Source organism: Felis catus, chromosome A2 (assembly GCF_018350175.1).
Source record: "Felis catus isolate Fca126 chromosome A2, F.catus_Fca126_mat1.0, whole genome shotgun sequence".
In the NCBI taxonomy this organism is placed as follows: Eukaryota; Metazoa; Chordata; class Mammalia; order Carnivora; family Felidae; genus Felis; species Felis catus.
Window position 1 is genome coordinate 147528973 of NC_058369.1, and position 26929 is coordinate 147555901.

The 26929-nt window shown below is 47.6% G+C and overlaps 2 long non-coding RNA genes across 4 annotated transcripts in view; one reads left to right on the plus strand and one right to left on the minus strand.

Annotated features, from left to right (window-relative positions):
* LOC109497801 overlaps window positions 1-23980 on the minus strand; it is a 36444-nt gene extending 12464 nt beyond the window's left edge. The window contains exons 1-3 of one of the 3 annotated variants that reach the window (XR_006594577.1): window positions 23503-23980; window positions 22735-22840; window positions 2192-2333 (exon numbers count right to left, since the gene is read on the minus strand). This is a non-coding gene — a long non-coding RNA (uncharacterized LOC109497801). Of the gene's footprint in view, window positions 1-2191; window positions 2334-7945; window positions 8213-22734; window positions 22841-23502 lie in introns of those variants that run through there. The other 2 variants (XR_006594578.1, XR_002154228.3) reach the window with 2 other exon arrangements.
* On the plus strand, window positions 2234-10320 carry LOC123384033. Its single transcript, XR_006594579.1, has 3 exons — window positions 2234-2411; window positions 6204-6243; window positions 8370-10320. It is a non-coding gene; the product is annotated as an uncharacterized LOC123384033 (long non-coding RNA).
* Window positions 23981-26929: the final 2949 nt, after the last annotated feature.

Genomic DNA, 26929 nt, shown 5'->3' on the forward strand with positions numbered 1-26929 from the left:
GTTAAAAAACAGGGCTCCTGGGTGGCTTAGTCAGTTAAGCATCCAATTCTTGGTTTCGGCTGTGGTCATGATCTCATGGTTTCATGGGTTTCAGCCCCACGCTGCTTGGGATTCTCTGTCTCTGTTCTCTCTGCCTCCCCCCCACTCATGCTCTCTCTCTCTCTCTCTCTCTCTCTCTCAAAATAAATAAATAAACTTTATAAACACACACACACACACACACACACACACATACACACACACACACACTGGCTCAGTCAGTTGAGCATTAGACTCTTGATTTCACCGTAGGTCAGGAGCTTATTGGCACATGGGATGGAGCTCTGTGTTGGGCTCTGCAATGACAGCCTGGAGACTGCTTGGGATTCCCTCTTGCTCCCTCTTTTTCTGTCCCTCCCCTGCATGGGCTTGTGCATGCAAGTGCTCTCTCTCTTCTCTCTCAAAATAAACAAATAAACATTAAAAAACAAACAAACACACCAGGACGCCTGGCTGCCTCAGTAGACACAGCATGCTACTCTTGATCCTATAGGTTGTAAGTTCAAGCCCTACGTTGGGTATAGAAATTACTTAAAAATAAAGTATTTAGAGCAAGCAAGCAAGCAAACATACCCAAGTGCATTATCAGCAAACTGGACATGCCTGTGTTTGTGTGAGAGAGCCACCTTATTTTAGCAGATGCCTCCACACAACAAAGGTGGGTCCTGCCCAGCACTTCCCAAGCTGCAGCTCACACATGAATCACCTGGGGGGTCTTGTGAAAATGCAGACTTGGTCTGTAGGCCTGGGGCAGCCTGACATTCTGGATTTCTGTCAAGCTCCCCAGTGCTGCCTCTGCTGTTGGTCGGCAGATCACAGTGTGAGTAGCAAGGGTCTGATGGATTGCCACCTTGCAGGCCTCTGCCCTAAGGCGTAAGCATTGGTCACACGCGAAGAGACTTGCCCTCTTTCTCCCATGACCTTTTGATTTCAAGAGCCAGCCTGGCAGGCTTTATACACATCTCTTCCGCTGAGGTGGTCCCTGCTATGATGTCCTTCCCGTTCCTACCCGTCCTCCATGTAGCATGCTATCTTTTCTTAGCTGCCATTAGTATGCCAGTGGGTGACCTTCACCGTGGACCCCACCCGGGAGCTGAGAGGAAACTTAGCTGAAAGGCAGGCTGCAAACACATCAGAACACAAAACACACACATTCAGCCAAAAGACCCCCATTCCTGGACCCCATCCAGACTCGTCCCTTTATTATTTTTGTTCTTTTTCCTCTTTAATGAGATCTTGCCTGAAAACAGCCTGGGCGTTGCTAAGGTAACGCCTTAGAGCCTTCCCGAACACATCATTGTTTAATGCCTGCAGCGTTGGCCTGGAGGAATTTGGTGTTTGTTTAAGAGATGAAAGCCACAAACTTCCACACATTCTTCTCCAGTTTCACTCACTCCCCTTGTACTGTATGGCCCAGGCAGAGTGAACACATTGGGTGGAGGGGACTCATGGGGACCCAACCAAATAGTGGGTGCTTGTGAATGGTCCTCACCACCCAAACACAGAGATCTGGAATTTCTCTTGACCGGACAATGCGGAAGAAGTGTCCTCACTGAGGGTCTTGGAAGGACACGATGGGGGAGGAAAGCCTCTCGGTGGTGGTCCCTCCCAACCTTGAAATCTGGAAATAGTGAATCAAGGCACACTTCCCCCCAGGGCCTCAGTTTCACAGATTATAACTCCAGGAAGGGCACCAGAGCCCCCAGCGAGCAGTACTCCTAACCTGTATGAAGACACACGGGGTGTGGTTCTGGGGAGCAATGTTTCGGGAATGCATACAGGCCCCTGTAACAAGCTGTATCGGGACCTCACTGAGGCTGGCTGGTGGCCAAGATAGGCACCAGGGATGCAAGGTGCATGGTGATAGCGCCTCTAGGACTTCACACGGCCCTGAGTCTGCAGCTTCTTGCCAGCAGGAGCGCTTGGCCCTACTCAATCCTACTCTGCCACGGACCTATCTCAATCTCTCTTTGTTCTCGATTTTCTTTCCTCCTCATTCGGCCTCTCTCACTGACAACGCCCTCACTCCCGCTCCCTCTACATGGACCCAAACTCCCAAAGTATAGGCTCAGGTTTCACGAGCCCCTCGGTCTGGTTACCTCTAGGAGGCTGGCTGACCAATAGAGGGGCAGCGCTCGGGTCAGGTGCTCACCCTTGGTCCAATCAGCTGTGGCCCACAGGCCCCGGCTCACAGGGTGCCGCGCAGCAAGGGGGCTGCCCATGCGGCAGGTCTTCCGGGCCTGCTCCTCCGGCCGACGTAAACCACGTGATCAAGTGATGCTTTCAGAGGAATTCTGGAGAGAGAAAAAAACGTCTCAAGGAAGCTTGACTGAATGGCGGATACCATCTCTCCCCCGTCATCCGTGTAAAATGTGCGTCGCGCATCAATACTTTGGGCCTTAGACTTGTGTTTTCGGAGGGAGGTTGGTTGTGCTGACTCTGGCCTCTGCGGGGACACAGGTGTAGAACAGAGGCTGGTTTTGGGGGCCCACAACTGGTTACCTGTAGAAAACACTTGAGAAGTTGGGCACTGAGTGGAAGGAGAAAATAGGATGCCTCCACGGGATCACCTGCACATTGACCCAGAGGAGACGTGTGCACAGATGCCAGGGGGAGACACACACACACACACACACACACACACACACACACACACGGAGTGAAAGACAGAACGCTAATATGATAGACAAAGATACGATAAAATAGGCAGGGAAAAGTTGGGACCTGAGGTCCATGGGTGGGAAAAACACGTATTTCGTAACAATACTGGGAGCAGGGACCACAGCGAACCCCTTGGGGGTAAGGTTCCTCTTAAGAATGTAACAGACACCACCTCCTCCCTTCAGGTTCCCCTCAGGAACCTGACAATCAAAATACCTAACTAAAAATAAGTAAACCATAAAACTTATGTTATACAAGGGACAGCATGACCATAGTGTGATTCCTCACACAACTGAGTCGAGCCGATCAGGCATGGACAACCCAGCACGTAGACTTATCCAACCAATAAGGGTAGAGCCTCAGAAGGAATGAGGGAGAAAAAGGGGGGTGCTGACCAGAACCCTATAAAACAAAGACCCTTGCCTACAGTCCATGGGTATTCACCTCGAATGCCCCCTTTATTTATTCATGTATGTATGTATGTGTTTATTTATTTAATGTTTTTATTTATTTTTGAGAGAGGGAGAGAGACAGAGCATGAGTGGGGCAGGGGCAGAGAGAGAGGGAGACACAGAATCCCAAGCAGGCTCCAGGCTCTGAGCTGTCAGCACAGAGTCCAATGTGAGGCTCGAACCCACAGACTGGGAGATTATGACCTGAGCTGAAGTCAGACGCTCAAATGACTGAGCCACCCAGGCACCCCTGCCCCCTCTCTTTAAAGAGAATTTTCATCCTATTCTTACTTTGTCATCTTATGCTCTACTAAACTCTGCTGCTCATTTTATGTCCACCTCTTTGTTCTTCCAAGTGGCGAGAAAACGAACGCCAGGTATTGAGGTAGGAAATCCTGCAACACTAAGAGACAAAGAGAGATCCAAACCCTGAGAGATACACAGAGAGTGAGAGACACAACACTCACTGGGGCACACCCACATGCACTGACACAAGCAGAGATCTGAAGAGAGCTTGTGGCTGAAGCGGACCTAGTCTGGTGCAAGTGAAGGCTGCCTCATCCCTTCACACAGAGGTGGAGGCATCCAGCGCAAAAGGAAAAAAAGGGCCATCTTTGTGGATGCCCAGGATGTCATGGCAGAGCAGTTGCTCGGCTCATCTTCGGGAGAGGAGAGGGTGCAGTGCTGTGGCTACCAATTCAGTGTAATCCCTTTTCACAAGAAAATGTGTTTCTTGAAGTTGGAAAGGAAAAAAAAAAAAAGTAGGAGTAGACACGCTTTTGGAGAAGTTGCAAGAATCCAGATGAGTTCCGAGAGTCTGCTTAGTCTGTGACCCACCGCTCAGAATCCCCCCCCCCCCCCCGAAAGCCCTGGAAGATTCCGAGCGTCTGGAGAAATGACCAGTCTGGGCTGGAGCGCCCATGATGCCCAGAAGGATGGCTGTTGTCTGCCTGTGGTTCTCACTGCACAGGCACCCAGAGGGGGTGTTGAGACCACGAAGGGTGTGGGTTCCAGCCACAGCCAGTCCCTTGGGGCAGGGCCAACACCTCAACAGCAGCAAGGGGAAATGGATGAGTTGCTCCCTGGGTAGGATGTGGAGCTCACACTCAAGCTTTAGGCTGTCACGTCTGCCAGGGACATTGGGAGATCTTGCCAACCCATTCATTTTTCAGAGAGACCTGAAGCTCAGAGGTTAAGTGACTCCCTGAGGTCCTGCAGTGAGTTATGGTGGCCTGGCGCACTCTTCATCAATGGCTGCTGCCCCTACATCAGTTTTCTTTTAACTTTCTGGAGGGAGATCAAGTCAGTGCGGTTGGGCTGGTGGGGACAAAACTTGACAGTAGGGACGAGTGTCTCTGAGAAACCACTGGGAAACTGTCACAGAAGCTTCCGCTTCATTTTATCTGTAGGGTCTCCCCTCCTTTGGGCCAGTTATTCTTGATGAAGACTTAATTTCGGTCATAAAGGAGATACAGTGACTTGAGTCCTTCCAAGAGTAGGTGATTTTGACAGACTCAGGAAGAGAATGAACGGAGGAGAAGCTAATTGATGGCATTCAGGAGCACAGAGTGACCTTAGTCACAGCATGGAGGCTCCCTGCTTCCTCTCTTCCTCCCACCCTGCTGCTTGCAAATCAGTTGATTTGCAAAGTGGCATCTGATGGGAGAGGGGCACCAGTTCAGCAGGAGAATGAAAGAACAGGCTCCCAAACTGGTAATTCAGGGATCTTCCTTCACAACAACTGCAGGAGCCTTGCAGGACAGAGAGAAATGCGGAACTCTGAAATTACAGACCTACGGGGGATTCTGGCCATTGTTTTCATGGAGCCTTGCTCTGGCATCCCCGCCCCTCATTAATGCTGGTCTTACATCCAACCCTCCCTGACCACTACTGGGATGGGAAATGGGAGGACAGGAACAAACTCCTGTCCACGTCGGGAGGGGGCAGGAACCAGGTGTTCAAGTCTGCAATGGTTTGCTTGGGGTCTTGCAGCGTCCTCGGTACCCAGGCGTCCTGGCTCCCAGTCAGATCTTCCGGTGGTGTGCAGGTGCCTTTGATGTTCCCATGGAGCCCTGAGAGCACAAGAGGGCAGCTCTTCTCTGAAAAGGTGTCACATTTACATCACTTAGGACTTGGGCCTGGCGCTGGGGCCAGAGGTGAGAGAGAAGGAAATGTAGTAAAGAAGCAGCAAAAGAAAACCGATCTCTCTGCTGTACCCCCTACCCCCAAATGACTCAATTGGTCATTGAGATGAGAAAACAGCCACCAAATTCTTTCTGCTCTTGGCTAGGAGCTTCCTTTTGAATGCAAAGGAGAGTCCCAGAGCTCTGGGTAGAGTCAAACGTGGATCTCCATCTCAATGCCCAGAGACAAAAGCCAAAAAATGTGAGGAATTTCCAAAGTGCCTCTTGCAAACAGCGTCTCCCCCACCCTCTGGCTCGGCTCCACCAGCACCACGATGGGAATGGTGGCTTTCTTCTATGGGCCTGGCCTGGCCTGCTGCCCACTCGCTAAAAGATTGGATCTGAGGACAAATGAAATTAGGAATCTCCCTGCTAAGCCTCCTGCTCTTGTGCTCCTGTAAGAAGATACCTCTGTGAACCCAGGTAGTGGGTGGGCCTGGTGAAGGGACATGGCGGGGGGCAGCCCACAGGCTCCCCTGCTTGCCTGCCCACCCCCCCCCCCCCCGCCAGCGGGAGGGTAACTGCTGTGATGGCGGGTTGGGGAGACCCAGGCACCTCACCCACTCCAGGGCAATGAGAATGTCCTCACTTTCTGAGGGAGGGCCTTTGAAAGGAGCCTCATTCGGCTCAGGGTTCTTTTGTTTCTCCTTCGCCTTTGGAGGCTGACCAAAAGGGAATAAGCTTCCAGGACGTTATGAGGAGTGAAGAAAGAGACTGGGAAAGAGCCCACAGAATTCTCATTTGAAGACACCTTTGAAACACAGACAGGGACGACTCACGGTCCTGAGGCCCTTGGCAGTCTGGGCAATGTCTGCTGGCCGCACTGTGCCCACTTATTTACCACTAATTTCCTTTTCTTTCCCTGCAGAATGCTGCGTTCTTTGGGGGTCACTGTGACCCATCAGAAGGTGAGAAAAAACAGAAGATAACAACCTATAGAAAATCTTGAGGGGGTGGCGTGGGAATGGTAACATTGGATTGCACAGGGGGCGTCTGGCTGGCTTAGTTGGTGGAGCATGTGACTTTTGATCTCGGGGTTGTAAGTTCGACCCCCATGTTGGGGGTAGAGATGACTTAAAAATAAAATCTCAAAAAACCAGAAAACCAAAAAACCAAAACCCACATTGGATTGCACAGTCCTACATGGACTGTTCCACTTATCAGATGGCAATATTAGGGAATAACCTTGTTCACTGACTGCCCTGAACTACAACTTGGTAGGCAGGCTGACTGCAGGCTCTCTCCTTGCTCCCTGCTGGCATGCGCCTAGCTCCCCAGCTTTCCTCATGCCCTAGCCTAGTCATGCTGATGTGGTTTGGAGTGTTGGGGTTCGGAGCCGATGGGCAAGGAAGAATTCTTGACCTCTTTGGTGCAAAAGGGTGGTTTTATTAAAGCACAGCACCAGGACCCACAGGCAGAAAGAGCTGCACTGGGGTTGTGAAGAGTGACTGATTATATACCTTCAGGATGAGAGGAGGTTAGGGATCCCATTAAGTCTCTAAGGAATTTTGGCAACAAGGTTTCCAGGACCCTGAGGGGCTAGCTGCTGTTAGGGAAAGGTCATTTATTGCTGTTTAGTAAAAGCTCAGTCATGAGACCCTTCAGATGGATATCAGTGAGGCTTAAGCTTTGAGGATGATTACCAACATATATCTTGGGGGGTAGAGATAAAGGAAGTTTCCAAAGGAGTTTTTATATGTTAAAGCAGACTTACAGGATTCTGGGGGTCAGGATACTGTTAAGATTGCCTTTTGCCCCTTAGCAAAGTGTCGTCATGGGGGCAGCTGAGCTCCTAGAGGAATGTCACTCTGCCTGTCTCAAAGACTTGTCAATGGGCTGTAAGTTATAAGGGAATTTTATTTTTTAAATTCTGCTTTTGTTTCCCACATCAATGCCGTTGCCAATGTTAGAACACTCAGGAGCACCTGCTGACCACTGTATCAGGCTCAGTGGTCTTGGTGTGGCACTCAAGGTCTGACAGCAGCCCAGGGTCCCCTCTTCCCAGTCTCTACAACTCACCTCTCACTGCTCCTCAACAGGGCCACCCTCTCCTGCCATTTATCCCACCCCTCTCCCCAAACAGTCTGTTCTTACCTCCTTGACTCTTATCCCATCCAATATGGAGGGCACCTCCCTTCCCCTCCTCCTGTCCCCCATTTCAACATGGCATTTCACCAACTCTCCTCCCCTCTTCACTGCCCATCACATTCACCATCCAGCTTGAGTTCCTTTTCCTCTAGGAAGCTCCTCTGACAAACCCCACCTCCCCTCATTCAGGCAGGCCTGGCCTCACAGCGCTGAGTAGCCTGACACCCTTACTTATCCTTGGGAAAGGATGGACCTTGAGCCTTTCTCTTCCCTCATCTGTGAAGTTGGGAAATGATTACCCACCTTATAGGACTTTATGATGATCATGTGAGATGATGAGAACATTGTAATAAGTGCTCAATACATGTCTACCTCTTTTTCCCCCAAATCCCCTCAGTTTGGATGTATTTAGTCTGCACTGCATTTGTGGGTACTTTTTGCTTTGGAACTGCCTTTGGGAACTCAAATGATTTATAATCTTGAGGTCGGGGTGTTAAAAAACAAAATTCAAGTGAATACGTGTAAAGATCTTACTGGCTTTATTCAATGATTCATGAATCGGCAGCATCCCATCCAGCAAGTGGAAAGGAGCTCCAAGAAGCTGTACAAAAGGGAAAACTGATAGGCAGAAAGAGTCAGGGCAAGGTAGTGATTCCAGCAAGGAGTAGACTGTTTCAGGCAAGGTCACCTTCCTTTGGAGCACGCCGGGAGTCTGTCAAGGAGATTTCGTCACTGGTGTTGACCAGGAAATTCCAGACTGACTGGTTAAAATTACATTCCTGGGAAAGGCTGAAACAGCAGTTTGGTTAGGTGACATCGGCCTTAGCACAAGTGACTCCATTTTGGGCCTATTCTCTCTCTCTCTCTCTCTCTCTCTCTTTTTTTTTTTTTTTAACAGGGGAGACCCTATTGTGATGGTTCTTACTTTTTATTTTTTTTTAAGTAGGCTCTATGCCCAGCATGGAGCTCAAGGCAGGACTTGAACTCAGAACCATGAGATAAGACCTGAGCTGAGACCAAGTGTTGGACTCTCAACCGACTGAACCACCAGGTACCCCTATTATGATGGTTCTTACAGAGAGGTCCTCTGACCACAGCATCCGCATCTCCTGGGAACTTGGTTAAGAATGCAAATTCCCAGGCTCCACCCCAGGCCTGATGAACCACTGTCTCTGGTGGGTAGTCCAGCCATCTGCGCTGTACCAAGCCTTCCAGATGATTCTGGTGCATGCTCATGTTTGAGAACCACTGCTCTCTTCCATTGCTTGGAGTGTGAATGCACTACAGAATACTACAGGACTCACCATGCTCCATAAGCTTCAAAAAGCCAACCAGCTCTCCAACCAATAAAGTTGCCCCATTCCCCAGAGCTGACTGTCCATTCAGTCTGTAGAGGTAGATCCCTTTCAGACAGTTTGTATGCTTCCTTTGTATGTTTCGTTGTGTGTGTCCTCATTGACGTTTTGTGGCAGCCAGGAGCTTGGATGGCTGTTAACAGAGAGGTACAGGCTCTCCGGGACCCACTGTGGTGTGCATTCCTGCCCTGCTTCTCTGCACCTGTGTCAGGGTTTCCCAGAAGGCAGATGGAAGGCGGTGCTGGGTGGAGGGAGGGAATACAGGCAGTATGTGCTTGGCCTTTGTGGAAGCTGAGGGGAAGATCCACCCTGTACCCCAGGCAGCTTTCCTCAGGGAGCAGGGGCTGCCTGTGCAGCCGAGGAGGGCCAGCGTGGCATGAATGGAGACCTTGTATCGAAGACCTCACTGGAGCCAGGAGCCACAACACAGGGGCTTTTCACGAGCAACCTCGCAACAGAGGCGGCATTGAGCGTGACTGGTGGCTTTCGGGTAGACGTGGGGTCTGGTAGACGCGTGGCATCAGTGGAACAACATTGCTGCTCCTCCTGACCCTGCCTTGGCTGGGGTGGGGGGGAGGTCAGATGTCTCCTTTCAGAGGAGAAGACTCGAAGAGTCATAGTGTCCGTAGCTCAAGCTGCCTGGACATCATCCCCCTCCCCCCATGGGCCATCAGTCAGGGTTCAAGGCTGTAGCAGGGGCACAGAATGTGAGCAAGGGGGTCCATGTGTACTGGGCAGGAACGGGTTAAAGATAGCTGCTTGGAGACATTGCCAAAGCCCAACTCCACTGGGGCTTGCTATAAGACCAGGGACAATGCCAGGCATGTTGTTTCTGTCTAAGAGGGATGCAAGCCCATTGTGCGCCCCCAAGGGGTTATTGAGAGGTCAGGAAGCGCTGTTGGGGGGCTGCTGTTTGGAGTCTGCCCAGGAGCATTCAGAATGGGGTGACAATGAGGGTGGGGGAGAGAGGTGGGGTTAATGCTACCAAAGGAGAAGAGTTTCCCTCCATCACATATAGACACACCCTCTCCATCACCTGCAGCCAACCCTCACTTCCCCAAGGTGGTTAACTGACCAGCTAGCCAGGTCCCTGATTTCCTGTCCCTTTTGCACTGTCTCTTTTAGGGTGACCCATTGTCCTGGATTCCCTGGGACCAAGGATTTCCCAGGATGCAGAACATCTGGGGCTAAAATTGGGACAACTGTCACCCTACTTTCATCCTGGAGAGCTTTTGTTGCATTTGAAACTTCTCATACTTCTCTCTCATGACTCCCCCACCAAAAATTTGATAACAAAAGGGGACAGGACTGTTTTGCCACTTGCAAGCATGGCTAATGGTGTATTGTCTGCAGATGTGGTGGGTCTGCAGAAGCCCTGGTTCAAATAAAATCGAGAAGCAAGTTATGGCTGATGTTTATTTAGCATAAGTATATTGAGGAGGCATCCATGCATTCCCCATTTTCACTCGGTGGACACGTTGATCCCCTACTTCTTTGCTCCCTTGAAGGACTCTTGCACTCAGCCCAGCAGGTTCCATTCATCCCTCCAAAAGGCCCAGGCTGGGTGAGATGGCCTCTCATGGGCTTGCAGTGTCATATGTGACACACACATGTACACACACGCGCGCACACACACACACACACTCTTACATTTACACGCACACATATGCCCGGCACTCCTCATGCTTAGTTCCTAATCTGCTCTAGGAGATTGTGATCTCCTTAAAGGAAGGATTGTTTTCTTTCCTTTTTTGGTATCTGTTGCCACATAGAAGGCTCAGTATTTATGAGTGAGCACATGATTCCCATCCAGGAGAGAGAATTCTTGATCTCCTGGATGGAAACCCAGGAGGGTTGTCCTTCATGGACAAGGGGGCCTACACGGTGGACTGGGGTGTTGCAGGGTAGAGATGGGTCAGTGGCCTTCTGGGAGCGAGCTGTGGGGCACCTGGGAAGGCTGAGGCCTGAGTTTCTCCTGGCTGCTGCCCCTGTCTCCAGAGCAGCCCTGAGTCAGTCCTCCTGGTGTCTGCTCTTAATTCCAGGCTGGGCTGCTGTGGCTGTCACGAAGTGGTGACTCCCCGCTCCCTGGGGCTCATGTTTCCTGAGCTCCTAGACAGGCAGCCCCAGGAGAGTCTTGCATACACAGCCCCATCAAAATGACAGCTGCCTCCAGGGGCCACTTGATTTTCAGGGAAAAGCTGTTCTGCTTCCACCCTTCCATCAGAAACCAATGATTCCAACCAGGTCATCTTGGGGCACCAGGATGTTTGGCGGTCACACTTGGGGTGTCCAGCTGTCTGCTTCAGAGGTCTCCCCTGGGGCCACTCCCAGGCTGTTACAAACTCACAACCTTGGTGTGTGAAACAAGCCCAATCAAAGCAGGAACGCCGAGACTCGGAGCACAGTGAAGCCAGGCTTTAATATTCCTGCAAGAGCAGGTGTCTGATGGAGAGGCACATCCAGGGCAGTCACAGCAGGTGATTTATCTCCTAGCACGCAGGTCCCTCCCCTGGTTCCTCATTGGCTGAGTGCTCCAGAGGTTTTGGCCTTTCCTGGAAGTCTCCTATGCCCATGTAAGGCAACAAGTAGGCTGACTGGAACAAATGTACATTCCCTGAGGTGACCCTGAGACTTCCAGTCCCTCCTCCCTTTCTTCTATGGGGCATGTTCATTGCAAAGCCCACGAAAATAGCCATTGAATCAGGAGAAGAACCAGGAAGTTAAGTGTATAAAGGTATAGTGTTAAGTTAAGGTATAAAGTTAAGTGTATAAAAAGGTTTAGGACTCCACTGTTGGGGGTGGTTTGTACATATTTCCAGCAGGTTGTAGACTTACTGTTAACTGAACAGCACAGCTTTTATTTAGTACTTCTGAAAATGAATCATCTCCCTTCTCACACTTGGGACAGGAAGGCCCCTGGAAAAAGCCTGGAGGCAGAGGGTATGAACTCAAGGTGAGCACCAGGAAAGCCAGGGCCCTGGGCCACCAGCAGCTTTTGGCTCCTAAAAGGGCTCAGCTAACCAGGATGGGCCCTGCCCCTCATGAGCCAGTCTCTTTTCCTTGTACCCTTTCTTCTCTTTTGTTCTCACTTTCCCTATCTATACCTCTCTCCATCCCAGCTGGCAGCCCCTGCATCTTAGCCCAGGAGAGGGTGACGTGGATGAACAAGTCCCTCTCAACCACCCTAGTGACCCCATTACAACCTGGTTTTTCTTTGTGATACTGATTACAACCTGAAATTAATTGCCTATTTTGTGTTACCTTCCCAACTTGAATGGAAGGAGGGCAGAGACTAGTTTCTTCACCTAACTGTGCCCTAGCACTTAGTGCCTGGTGCATCATAATTAATGACTGAACGAATGAGGCCAAGTGTTTGGTCTCATGCTCCAGTCTACAGTGATTTAGTGCTGGGCAGTGCTCAGGTACCGTGTTTGGAAGTTTCCTGGGAAATGGGGCACCTGGCTGGCTAGTTTGTAGAGCATGTGACTCTTGATCTTGGGGTTATGAGTTTAAGCCCCATATTGGGTAGAGATTACTTAAAAAAAAAAAGAAGTTTCCTGGAACAGAAAGCTGGGGGGGCCCAATGTTAGGGAAAGCCCCCTGCAGTTCTAAAACTTTTTTGGGGGGTGGCGCCTGGGTGGCTCAGTCGGTTGAGTGTCCGACTTGGGCTCAGGTCATGATCCCGCCTTTTGTGAGTTTGAGCTCCACATCAGGCTTGCTGCTGCTGTTAGTGCAGAGCCCAGCTCAGATCCTCTGTCCCCCTCTCTCTGCCCCTCCCCCACTTGTGTGCTCTCTCAAAAATAAGTAAACATCAAAAAAAAACAATTTTTTTTAAGCAGTTTTTTTTTTTTTAACCCAGGGGAGCCACAGGAGGCAGGAGGGAGTTTTGGGTAGAGAGACGGTGACAGCCCTGATTGCCTGCCTTACTTTCTGAAAGGGGAGACCTGCAGACCCCTTTCTGTGCTCCTTAAACATGAGCCCTGCTCCTCCAGTGCCCACACTCCTTAGGTCCAGAGAACTGAGGTTTTTTGGTTATTTCTAATGTTTATTTATTTGAGAGAGAGGGAGAGAGTGAGCTGGGGAGGTGCAGAGAGAGGGAGAAAGAGAAAGAATTGAGGTGGGCTCCGTGCTGCCAGCATAGAACCCGACCTGGGGCTCGAACCCATGAACCACGAGATCATGACCTGAGTGGAAACCCAAGAGTCAGATGTTCAACTGACTGAGACACCCAGGCGGTTTTATTTTTTTCTAATGTTTGTTTATTTTGAGAGAGAGAGAGAGAGAGAGAGAGAGAGAGAGAGAGAGAGAGAGACAGCATGTGAGCAGGGGAGGGGCAGAGAGAGAGGGAGAGAATCCCAAGCAAGCTCTGTGCTGTTAGTGCAAAGCCTGACACAGGGCTTGAACCCACGAGCCATGAGATCATGACCTGAGCTAAGATCAAGAGTGGGACGCTCACCTGAGACCAAAAACGGTGGTTTTATTAAAGCATGGGAACAGGACCCTTGGGCAGAAAGAGCTGCCCCAGGATTGTGAGGAGTGACTCATTATATACTTGGGAATTGGGGCGGGGGTAAAAGCAAGGGAAATTTTCCAAAGGGATTTTCATACGCTAAAGAGGACTCCCAGGATCCTGGAGGCCTAGCTATTGTCAACCTAAGGTTGTTTTTCCCTCTAGCAAAGCTTTAAGACAGTAAGGAGTTCCTGAAGGAATATACTCTGTCTGCCTCATGTAGTTGTCAGTGGGCTGCAGGTTATAAGGAAATTTAATTTGATCTCCCTTTTCCTTCTGCCTTGGTTTCCCACATCAACTACCACTTGTTAATTTTTACAGTGTGACAAGTATTGTGCTAAGTACTTTATTTATGCTATTTCATTTAATCCTTACAACAAACGTACAACGTGAGTCCTCATCTTTCAGATTTTCATCCTCTCAGCTCATAAAACCCTGAATTCAAGCCCTGTGTTTATGACTAATGTGATACATCTCAGCTTCCTAAACACTTCAGACTTGACTGCTAGTCCAGGACTATTTCTGCCCTATTATTCTGCCTCTCAGACTTCCCCTTATCTCTGTGCTCTATCTGAAGAGTGTCTGCTGTTTACAGGTCAAACTTTGTATCCTCACATAAAGTCTAAAGTCAGTAGACAGGCAATTGTTTCCTAGGGCCTAGGAAATACATTACAAAATTACAGAGGCCACAGAGACGAAAGATGATGCCCAAGTTTTAGTGACACTGGAGTGTGAAGTAACAGAGAATGGTCTTTTCCATGGGTCCAAAATTGAATAGTCAGTTAAAATGCATTTAGTGCTTTCTAGGAGAGGAATAAAGTTATACTGAACAGGACGCATATCTTTAAGGAGTAAATACCCTCATTGGGAGCATGAGTTACACTGGAGAGGCAGAGACAACGCAATGTGTTCTCTAAGTCCTGCTTCCTTTTGCCTAGGCGCGTAGCAAGACTACATTTCCCAGACACTCTTGCCGCTAGGTTTGGCCATAGGAGTCCTGACCAATGGGATGTGGCAGAAGTGAATGTGGTATTGTCCATGCTCCTTCCACTTCAGTCCTACGTTTAAGGTCACAGCCTCACAAGTTAGAAGTAGCTCCGAAGTGCCAAGGAGGAGCCCCGACAGTCCTGAGCTGTGACTGGAAATTATGGTTTGGCATGGCCTGCTTGTCCTGACAGGAAACTAGCAAAAAGAAAAAACGTAACTGACTTCGAAACCATACTAAACTTAAAAAATAGTTGTTTAGTAAAAAAAGTTGCCTAGGTGGCTCAGTCCGTTAAGCATCCAGTATCAGCTCAGGTCATGATCTCACAGTCTGTGAGTTCAAGATGCAAGTCAGGCTCTGTGCTGACAGCTGGGAGCCTGGAGCCTACGTCTGATTTTGTGTCCCCGTCTCTCTCTGCCCCTCTCCAGCTTGTGCTCTCGATCTCTCAAGAATAAACATTAAAAAAAAAATAGTTGTTTAGGGATGCATACAAAGGCACTGAAGATACTCTGAAAAGTAAGATAAAACAAAAACAAAACAAAAAAACCTAGGGGTGTCTGGGTGGCTCAGTTGGTTAAGCATCTGACTTTTGAGTTCGGCTCGGGTCATGATCTCACAGTCTGTGGTATCGAGCCCTGCGTCGGGCTCTGTGCTGACAGTGTGGAGCCTGTTTGGGATTCTCTCTCCCTCTTGCCCCCTGCCCCCATCCAAATAAATAAGTAAAACATTTGAAAAATAAAAAATGGGCACCTGGGTGGCTCAGTCAGATTAAGTGTCAGACTTGGGCTCAGGTCATGATCTCACGGATTGTGAGTTCAAGCCCCACACTGGCCTCTCTGCTATCACCAGGGAGCCTGCTTGGGATCCTCTGTCCCATTCTCTCTGTGCCCCTCCCTTGCTTGCATGCTCTCTCTCTCTCTCTCTCAAAATAAAGAAATTTATTTAAGCTTTAAAAAAATAGGGGCGCCTGGGTGGCTCAGTCGGTTGGGCATCCGACTTCAGCTCAGGTCACGATCTCGCGGTCCGTGGGTTCGGGCCCCGCGTCGGGCTCTGGGCTGACGGCTCGGAGCCTGGAGCCTGTTTCAGATTCTGTGTCTCCCTCTCTCTCTGACCCTCTCCTGTTCATGCTCTGTCACTCTGTCTCAAAAATAAATAAACGTTAAAAAAAAAATTAAACTTAAAAAAAATAAAAATTAAAAAGTTAAAAATTAAAAAAACCTTCACCTTGTTGCCTTGAGGTAGAGGATGGAGAGGGCTGTGAGCAAGATGGTGCAAAAGGAACTTCAGATGGAAGCTGGGTCGCTCCTTTGGGGGTATTCATGATGTTAGTTTTAAAGGAATCGTACGTAATGACCATTTAAAAGCAGATGGTGCTTCATGTGCTATTATTTGTGTCGGTGTCTCTGTCTATCTCTCTATCTATCCATCGATCCCTCTTCTCATATATATGGCCCAGATGAAAGGTGAAGGAGGAATGTCTGAAGAAAGGGGTGAGTAAGCAAAGGAGGAGTGGAGCATTTATAAAGCTGGTGGCCCTGCAGGTAGGTGAGAAAGGAAAGAGCCACTAGCACAAAGGCAAGGATTGGCTAGAGAAGCAATGGTGACAGCCTGGACCATGACGTTGGGGAGTGTCAGGTGTCACACGTTGGGGAGTGTTAATGGCCTGTCAGGGTCTCTGCAGGAAAATGAGGCCACGCACAAAGATTACTGAAGAGAGTTGAATAAATGACTTTATAACAGGTGGGCAGGGGTAGGAGAAAGCAACAAGAGAGGGCACAGTACCCCTGGAACAGCAGGAGCTGGGAGCCATTACCACTCTGTGGATCGAAGGGAAAAGGGAGAGAATGTGGGGAGACAGCTGTATGGAAGGGCTCCCTCACAGGAACGTGGGCAGCCCGCAGTGACCCGAGAGAGGGGGAGCCTGGGGAAAAATATCCCAGGCTCCTCCTTCCCATCTTTCCATCTCTGGCTGGGGCTCCCCACTGGCTGCATCTGCCCAGAAGCCAGAGGGAAAGTCCATTGGCATGGTCCCTATGTGTCAGCCTCTTGGGGCTCAGGGTGCGGAGTGAATCTGGAGGGGCAAATGGAAAATACTAGCCCATCGGTGAAGAAGAAAGTTTTGTAAAGAAGTTTCCAAAACGTCAGAATGCAGGGCACGTGGGCAGATCAGTTGGTTAAGCGTCCCACTCTTGATTTCAGTTCAGGTCATGATCTCGTGGTTTGTAGGATCGAGCCCTGAGTCATCAGGTTCTGTTTAGACGGCACGGAGCCTGCTTGGGATTCCCTCTCTCTCTCCCTCTCTCTCTCTCTCTCTCTGCTCCTCCCCACCCTCAAAATAAATAAATAAGCAGTTAAAAAATGTCAGAATGCTGTCAGTCTGGGGACTTAGCATCCATCAGTCAAGGCAGTAGCACCAAATGGTAGGAGTTACAGTATTCTTCATCATTGGGCACATGGTGGGGGGGGGGGGAGGTCAGTTTCACTTAAGAATGTTTTTGATGAAGCTGTAAAAGGTATTAATTTTATTAAACCTTAACCTATGATTTTTTTAAATGTTTATTTTTATTTTTGAGAGAGAGTGTGTGTGCAGGGGAGGGACAGAGAGAGAGAGAGAGACAGACAGACAGAGAGAATCCCAAACAGGCTCTGCCCTGTCAGCCCAGAGCCCAATGCAGGATTCCATCTCATGAACTGTGAGATCACGACCTGAGGCAAAACCGACAGGCAGATGCTTAACTGACTGAGCCACGCAGGTGCCCCACTTAACTCATGATTTTTTTTTTAATCCTTCTGAGTGTTGATATAGGAAGTGTGCATAAAACACTGCTAGTGCCTATTGAAGTATGAAGGTTGTTTTAAGGAAAAAGCATGTGCGATTTTTTTGATTTGTCAACTGAACTAACTGCTTTCTTCATAGAATCCTGTATATATATTTTTTTACTTTAGAGAATGACAATTTTTTTATTACACTTGGATATTTTGCAGTTATTTTTGAGTGATCAAAGTGAGACTGTCACTATAATGAGAACAACTGATAGTAATTGTTTGTTGCCAATTATAAAACTTCAGCTTTAAAGTAGAAATTAGAATTGGGGGGGGGCGCCTGGGTGGCTCAGTCGGTTAAGCCGCCGACTTCGGCTCAAGTCATGATCTCGCGGTTCATGAGTTCGGGCCCGCGTCGGGCTCTGTGCTGACAGCTCGGAGCCTGGACCCTGTTTCAGATTCTGTGTCTCCCTCTCTCTCTGACCCTCCCCCGTTCATGCTCTGTCTCTCTCTGTCTCAAAAATAAATAAACGTTAAAAAAAAATTTTAGAAACTAGAATTTTGGAAACCTTGTTTCCAAATTCCAAACCACCTCTGGTTTGGAAAGCACCTTTGTGAGCTTGACAGCTACCCAATACTTAAAGACTTTTTTGATGGGATTGATGTTCATATTAATGACTGTGGCCTTTGATATTATATGAAATGGGCTCTCCCTCACCTGGAAGATTTTTATGATTTAGTGAATCTATATCTATCTATCTATCTATCTATCTATCTATCTATCTATCTACATATATGTGTATATATATATATTTAAGCAGGCTACACATCCAATGTGGGGCTTGAACTCATGACCCTGAGATCAAGAGTCACATGTTCTATTGACTAAGTCAGCCAGACACCCCACCAATATATATTTTTAAAAGCTTATTTCTTTTTTGAGAGAGAGAGAGAGAGAGAGAGAGAGAGAGAGAGAGATTGAGAATGTAAGCGGCAGAGGGGCAGAGAGGGGGACAGAGGATCCCGAGCAGGCTCTGTGCTGCCAGGAGAAAGTCCAACATGGGGCTTGAACTCATGAACTGTGAGATCATGAGCTGAGCTGAAGCTGGAGGCTTAACTGACTGAGCCATCCAGGCGCCCCTCCCCCCCACACCGGTATTTTGTAAATGATCAATACATGAGATTGCAACACCGCGGAGACAAAGATCCATTCAAAATTCAAGAGACTAATGTATCATTGTAACAGAGTACAAAAGTTCAACAATGTATTTTCAAGTTCCACACTGCAAGTTACTTTGAAGAAACTATACCACTTGTTGAGTTTTGGTATGGTATCAAAGAACAATACCCACAAGTATCAGCAAAGACTATGAAAATACTATACCCATTCTCAATGGCAAATCTGAGTGAAGCCAGAATTTCCTCACATTTCATTCCAAACAACATATCACGGTAGATCGAATGCAGAAGCAGATATGAGAATCCAGCTATTCCTTTATTCATCCAGACAAGGAAGAGATTTGCAGACATGTAAAACAATGCCACTCTGTTCACAAGTATATTTTTGTTTTTATAGTTTAATGTTTATTTTTGAGAGAGACAGCACGTGCGTGCGCAGGTGTGAGCAGGGAAAGGGCAAATAGAGAGACACACACACACTGAGAGAGAGAGAGAGAGAGAGAGAGAGAGAGAGAGAGAGAGAGGATCCGAAGGGGGCTCTGACAGCAGAGTGGCTGAAGCAGGGCTCGAACCCATGAACCCTGAGATCGTGACCTGAGCTGAAGTCGGGGGATTAAGCAACTGAGCCAAGCAGGTGCCAGATTTTATAATTTTTAAAAATAAAAATGTTATTTACGTTAACGTGGAATGGGTTTATTTTTAATTTAAATGAGTCTATACTAATTTTTTTGTTTTACTTTCTTTTTTTAATGTTTTTTTATGAGAGATTTTTACTTTATAGTACTTTATAATGAAATTCTCTACATAGCAAAAGTAAAACAATTGATTTCAGAGGTTACAAATGGTTTCACACTTAAAAAAGAAATCGCTTTTATTGGTCATAAAAATCCATCTTTGATATAAGCGACACAAACATTTTCTCACTTCATTGAGGTATTTTGATTACCTCCTTATTGATTTATGAAATTGTGGCCACACTGCAGAATTTTCCTTGTTCTCAAAATTTTATATCTTTTTATATCTTTATACCTTATAGACTTTTACATCTTTCTCCTTTCAGAGTGTTACGGTTTCTCTTAGGAACTTAAAAGCTCAAAGATCTTTGTTTATTATACTGGCAGAAAGTAGAGAGTACCTGGACAGGCTTTTCCATCGGTAAGCCAAGACAGATGCTCTGAGAAAATTCTTGACACAAAACACCTCTAAATGCTATGAAAATGTAGAAAGCATTTGTTAATGCAACACTGTGCCGGTAGAAGAATAAGAAAAATCCCAGAGGCCAAAAAAATAAAAATAAAATCTGAACCAAAAATTGCAAGATAACTCTCAAGCTATAGTCACACTTGGGGCGTTTCTAGTTGTAGTAATTAAGAATACTAGGGTTTAATACTGGACCCTAGAAGATAGCTTCAATGAAAATGTTGAGAAAAATACCCTAGACTAGCAAAAGTAGATGAAAAAGGAAAATTGTGTATTTTGGCATTCACAACATGCAAGGAAGACCACATTAGTAAAATGATGTTAAATGGTTCTTGAATTCTAAGTTTGTCAGCAGCCAGGGGCAACTGACAAAAAGTAAATGCAAAAGATTCCCATAAAGTCTCACTAGATTAAAAATCCTGCTACAAATAATTAAAAATCCAAAATTATAAAATAACCAAGGAAACAGAAAACTGAGCAGTATTTCCTGGAACTGAACATCATGGAACTTCATGTGATGCAAAGACTGGGTGAAATATACAGTCTAGCTGAATAAGAAAATAATACAAAAGCAAAATATATATACAGCTTTGCAAATTCTCTTACCCTGTGACTCTGGAGAATTCTCTACATGCAATGGTTTATTCAATAGGAGGGAATGTAATATAAAAACAGAGATTCTAGTCACACTGCTGATTCACATCTTGCATTTGTCCATGTGGCATCCAATTATTAATTTGGCCTTCCACTGCCTAGTTTCCTCCTCATTAAAATAGGAATAACTGTACCTGCTCATAAGGCTATTGTGAGTATGATAGGGATTACATTGAAATCTGCAGATCACTTTGGTATATTAATAGTTGACATTTAATATTTTAACCATCCATGAATATAAACATGAGATGTGCTCCTATATATTTATATCTTCTTTAATTTCTTTTAACAATGTTTTGTAGTTTTTACTTTACAAGTCTCTCGTCTCCTTGGCTAAGTTCATTCCTAAGTATTTTATTATTTTTTGATGGTATTATAAATAGAATTGTTCTTTTGTTATTTTCTTCAGGTTGTTAATTGTTTATACATAGAAATACAACTCATTTTTGTTGACTTTGTATCCTGCTACCTTGATGAATTAATTCATTTAGTAGTTCTGACATTTTTTGGAAAGGACTCTTTAGGGTTTTCTACATATACCATCATTTCATGTGCAGAGGTAATTTTATGTCTTCCTTTCCAATTTTGTTTTATTTCTTTCTCTTGCTTAATGGTTCTGGCTAGCATTTCCAGTAGTAGGCTGAATAGAAGTGAGCATTTTGACCTGTTCCTGATCTTAAAGGAAGTACTTTTAATTTTTTTTTTTTAATTTACATCCAAATTAGTTAGCATATAGTGCAACAATGATGTCAGGAGTAGATTCCTTAGTGCCCCTTACCCATTTACCCCATCCCCCTCCCCCAACCCCTCCAGTAACCCTCTGTTCTCCATATTTAAGAGTCTTACGTTTTGTCCCCCTCCCTGTTTTTATATTATTTTTGCTTCCCTTCCCTTATGTTCATCTGTTTTGTCTCTTAAAGTCCTCATATGAGTGAAGTCATATGATTTTTGTCTTTCTCTGACTGACTAATTTCACTTAGCATAATACCCTCCAGTTCCATTCACGTAGTTGCAAATGGCAAGATTTCCTTCTTTTGGATTGCCGAGTAATACTCCATTGTATATATATACCACATCTTCTTTATCCATTCATCCATCGATGGACATTTGGGCTCTTTCCATACTTTGGCTATTGTTGATAATGCTGCTATAAACATTGGGGTGCATGTGTCCCTTCAAAACAGCACACCTGTATCCCTTGGATAAATGCCTAGTAGTGCAATTGCTGGGTCGTAGGTAGTTCTATTTTTAGTTTTTTGAGGAACCTCCATACCGTTTTCCAGAGTGGCTGCACCAGCTTGCATTCCCATCTTTTTTTTTTTAATGTTTTATTTATTTTTGAGAGAGCACAAGCGGGGGAGGGACAGAGACAGGAGGACAGAGGGGGACAGGATCTGAAGCAGGCTCTGTGCTGACAGCACCGAGCCCGATGTGGGGCTTAAACTCAAGAACTGCGAAATCATGACTGGAGCAGAAGTCAACACTCAAGCGACTGAGTCACCCAGGTGCCCCTGTTTTAACTTCTAATATGACCAATAGCAGTACATAGAATCCAGCTATTTAGTGTCTTTAACGTAAGACCCTGCACCCAATTCCAGTGTGTGTGTGTTTTTCCCAACCACCAAACGATTCTCTGATACCAGCTGGGTCTCCTACAATTCAACTCAATTCTGACATTGTCTACCTGGAGATGGAAATCAAATCCCACAGGTTAAAGGCTCAGCCTTACAAGACTGCCCCTGACTCCCTTCACCCCTTCAGATCCCAATCACAAGCCTAGGTTGTCACCTGTTCCAATCCCCTCCTTGGATTCAATTAATTTGCTGGAGTGGCTCACAGAAGTCAGAGAAACATTTCACTCACTAGATTATTGGTATATTATAAAAGGGTATAACTCTGGCAGTTAGACGTTAGAGCTGCATAGGGCTGTCTCAGCATGGCACTGTCCTCGGGCTCCACCTGTTCACCAATGTGGAAGCCCTACCGTCCCTGTTTTTGGGGTTTTTATAAAGGGTTCTTTACATAAGCATGCAAGTCATTGGCTGTTGGTGACTGATTTCAGTATACAGCCCCTATCCCCTCTCTGGAGGTTAGAGGGGTGGGACTGAAAGTTCCAGCCCTCTAAATACAACCTTGGTTGTCCTGGCAACCAGTCCCCCTTCCTAGGAGCTTTCACGGAGCCATCTCATTAACATAACAAAAGACACCTTGATAACTCTCAACACGTAGGAAATTCCAAGGGTTTTAGGAGCTCTGTGGCAAGGATGGGGATGTAGACTAAATATATCTTATTATAAATATCACCAACGATATTTAAGAATATAAAGGAATCCTAAAACCAAAAAGTTTGAGAAGCAATACAGGGAACACAATGCAGGTAGCTAGTTACAGGATTGTTGGAATTGCAGAAAAGCCAGAGGGTGGACAGGAAGCCAGAGGGGCTTAACTGGGAGCTGCTACTGCCCTTGAGGCTGAAGGACAAAGGTGGGGTCGGGTGTACCACTGGCCAGGAGCAATAGCTTCCTTTTGGGACTTGGCATTATAAAGGACTACCTAGTGGGAACCAGAATCATGTTAGGGGCTGCTTGAGAGGATCTGAAAATACCAAGGAAGTGAAGCTCCTGCTGGAAGCCCCAATCAGAGCAGAGAGAAGGGGGACAAATACCTTGGTTTCTTTCTTTCTCCTGCTCCCCAATTTCACTGGACAGCCCTGTCTGGAAACTGGTTCTCAGCCGACGGGTGGGGAACACAGCTTGCAGGAGTCCGCCTTCCTGCAGTACAGACCAGAGGAGAACAGGGATGTGAGAGCGGTAGGAACATGCTTGCCCCAGAAAAGGAAGGAGAGAACCAGGATGTTGGCTAGAGGGAGCCACAGGGATGAGAAAGGCTGCTCTTGATGGATCTCCTACTGGCCTGAGGGAGCGGGACAGAGTAGAGTAAGACAAAAGCAAACCTAGTCCAGGTGGGGATAAGGGCAGAAGGGAGAGATGACCAACTCCAGGCAGAATGTTAGCCAATTGCCATATGAAAAGCGCTTACTGGGACCAACTGATTAGAACTGCAAATAAAGAACTTATTTAGAAATTGTTTGCATGCTACTCTCAAGAGTCTGCCTCTTTGGGAGACTCGTGGATACTGGGCATGGGAAGGCTAATGTCATCTTTTCCTAGGCTAATAATTTTCAAATGTCTTCTATGCAGTCTATACCTCTCTTATATACAACAGCGTGCTAAAGATTTCCCCCTGGATGATGAGGTGCCTTCTGCTGTGACTTGGGTAACTCTTATTCACGCTCAGGTCTCCCCTGAAATGTACTTCTTCCGAGAATGCCACCCTGGCCCCCATGGCTCAGGCTTTCTTGTCATTAGCTGATTAACATCTGTCTTTTCCATCAATCTAAATGAAAAGGTAAATTGAGGCACTCGCGAATTACCAGAGTTTGAGTAACACGGGAAACGCGGACTGAAGCAAGCCACAAGCCAGTCCCTCGAGCGTTTTGGAGTATTTACCCGCAAGGAACGCAAAGTGGGGAGTTCCGCCAGAGTCCAGGCTGTAAGTTCATTGGCTTGAGGACGGGGAGGGATTCTTGGCGGAAGTTCATTGGTCAGGAGAGAAGCGTCGGTCTTGCATAATCAGGCCCAGAGCGGGCATATCCTTCTGAGGGCGCATGCGTGAGATTCTCCATTTCCTATTCTCCGATTCCATTTTAGGCTGAAACTTTTTCACACTTCCCGCCCAGAGGTTATTGCATCTTTGTGGCCGGCTCCTAGCACAGTGCAGTGGTACCCGTCCCCCATCTTCGGTTTCGCTTTCCCGGGTTTCTGCTACCTGTTGTCAGCTTCGCTCAGGCAGCAGAAGATCGTCCTGACGAATCTGCCGAAGGTCAATGGTAGCCTCATTCTACGTCACAGTGTGACGTCATCACCTCACTTCCTCTCATCCCTCCAGCACCTTACTATCTCGCGTGATCACGGGAACAGGAAGGGTGAGTAGAATACAGTAAGATATTTTGAGAGATAACATCCGCCTAATTTTTATTACGGTATATTGTTACACATGTTCTTTGTATTATTATTGCTGATTTCTGACTGCACCTAATTCGTAAGTTTAACATTGTTATGGGTAGGTATGTATAGGAAAAACCATAGTTTATATAGGGTTTGGTATTACCCGCAGTTTCAGGCATCCGCTGGGGGTCTTGGAACATATCCCCTGCAGATGGGGGGGGGGCGCTATTGTGCTTGGTTCAAGGTAGTACTTAATATTTGATGAGTGAACAAATGGCGGATTGTAGGGAGGTGTAGAATATGGGGGAGCATCCCCGTCCTTGAGGTTCACATTGAGCAACTGTCCCCTCGCTCCTGCCTTCAGAGTCCCGGGGAGCCAGAGAAGAGACCCGTGTTGGGGGACCTTTCTTCCCTAGGGTATGCAGCTCACAGAACAGAGCTAGAAGCTTGAAGTTTAGTTCTGGCTCTCACATGGTAGCTATGAAATCTTGGGCAAGCCAAATAAGTTTTCTCAGTCTCCATCTCCTCGTGGATAAAATCTAGACAGTAATATCTGCTGTTGTGAAGGTGAGAGATAGTGTTGCTGATAGAGGAGCACCAAGCACAAACCCGAATTTAGAGGAGCCCCTGAACAGTCCTCCCGCTTTAAGCCCTAGGCGGCTACACTGATGTCACCAGGCCTGCTGTTTATCTCCTCCGGAGAGGAAATGTTAACTGGAAGCACTTCAAGGGACACAGCTCTTTGACTGTGGAGTTGGCCACGTCTCCACAGGCTTCTGAAAGCAGTGGTGGAGGGAGCCTCCAGCGGGTGTGGGGTGTGCTGGCCAGCCAAGGGGCCCAGCCCATCTTCCTCCACCACAGCCACTGTGGGGTTCACACATGGGGCAGCTGACGCAGAGAGCAGAACAGGTTAGATCTAGGAGTTCTGATTCCCAGATCAGCTCTGGGTTCTTGTGCCACCAAGGACAAATGAAAGAGATATGTCATGGGAGCACCTGGGTGGTTCAGTCGGTTAAGCATCCGACTTCAGCTCAGGTCATGGTGTCATGGTTTGGGAGTTTGAGCCCTGCTTTGGGTGAGCTCAAGCCCCACTTTGGGCTCTGTCTCTGCCTCTTACTCACACCCCCCCCCCCCCCAATTAAAAAGAAAGAAAGAAAAAAAAAAAGAAAGAAAGAAGTCATAAGCAGAAAAAAGCTTCCTGGAAATGCCCATGTCCTTTCTCTGCACAGGCCTATGTCAAACTCTGGGAGATAGGGACTGAGGGTCCAGCTCTGCCCTCAAAGAGCTTGTGGTTGAATAGGTAGTAGATGGATGCCCTTATCCAGGGCAGAGACCCTGCCTTGTTAGGGAGCAGTGAAGGCAGAGGCGTCTCAGGGGCAGAAGCGGTGGGTGGGCGACCCCATCCCACTGCTGCTGGCTGGTTCTTTCTCAACTGGAGCTGCGGAGGCAAGTCTGTCACGCACTAAGGAGGGTGCTTCCTGGCTCCAGGCACTGGGGGTTGACTCACACGGATGCCATTGGAAAGAGCTTGTCTCAGAGGAAGGCCTGAGGTTCCTGAGGAGAAACAGTCTCACTTCCTCATTTCTCCAGTTGAAATGCTGTTAGAGCCCCTGGGCCCGGCCCACAGAAGTCTGAGAGGTCCTAACGCAGGGGATTGGAGGTGAGGTGGTCTGCAGGAATGCAGTTGCCCCCCATGCCCTAATCCCCAGGGCCTGGGGGAGAGGCAGAGTGCGGCTGGTACCAGCCGGGACTGCAGTTTCACCACCACAGCCCCTCTGAAGCCAGGCCAGAGTGTATGAATTATAGGCCAAGCCCAGCTGGGTGAGGGGGCTGAGCTGGGGAGTTCTGGGCCTCACAGCGCTCTAGGGTAGATAAGGATGGATCAAAGGGGCCAAAGCCTCCTACACCACTAAGTCGGGATCCACCACCGGGTGGGTGGAGTGACAAGACAGATCATGTGTATATACATGGAGGGGATTTTGTGTTTCCTTTTGAAGCCCTTTGCACAAACATCTTGTGTGTGAAGCAGCCTGTGCACCTTCTGCTGCACAGCCCCCCACCCCTCTGGTGTGGGGTCTTACCCCCCTGCCCTCCCCCAGGTCTTCCTGTAAGGCTGGTCCTGTGTCCTTTCAGGTTTATCCCTGGGGGCCCAAGTTGGCTTGAAGTTAACATCATGAGCAGCTTTTGTGAGCCTCAGTAAGACCCCTGGGGGGCCCTGTGCCCACCCATGCCAGTCTTGGGGTCAGTGGACACTTTGTTACAGCCTGTAATCTAGCCTCTAAGTCCTGGAGGAAGAGTAGATTTTCCTGGACGTTTTGTGGAGGTCAGGAAGAGGGCATTTCACACACCAGTCCCCCAGCAACACTTCCCTGCCCAGTAGACATCCTGGCCCTCTCTGCATCCTTGTTCCTCAGCACTGGCTGCCAGCCCCTTCTTCCCTTTCTGTTCTTTACTCAGACTCTAAAACCCCCTCTCTTCTCCAGTGCAACGGGGCCTTTCCCAGGTCCTTCCCTCAGGCCTCCTCGGGATTTCCCTGCAGTCTGTAGACTGCGGCTTTCACCCAGCAAACAGATTCAGAGTCGCCTCAGCCAGCAGCTGCCCTATAAATAGCTGTGCTTTGAGTGCCTTCTTAAACCTGCCCAGGGTGCGTCTGGCCTGCCTCATCCCACCACTCCTTTGTTGTTGTTGTTGTTGTTGTTGTTGTTGTTGTTGTTGTTGTTGTTTTTAATTAAAAATTTTTTTCTCTTAAAAAAATATTTTTATTTTGTTTTAGTAATCTCTATACCCAGTGTGGGGTTTGAACTCAACCACCCCGAGATCAAGAGTCACATGTTTTACCCACTAAGCCAGTCA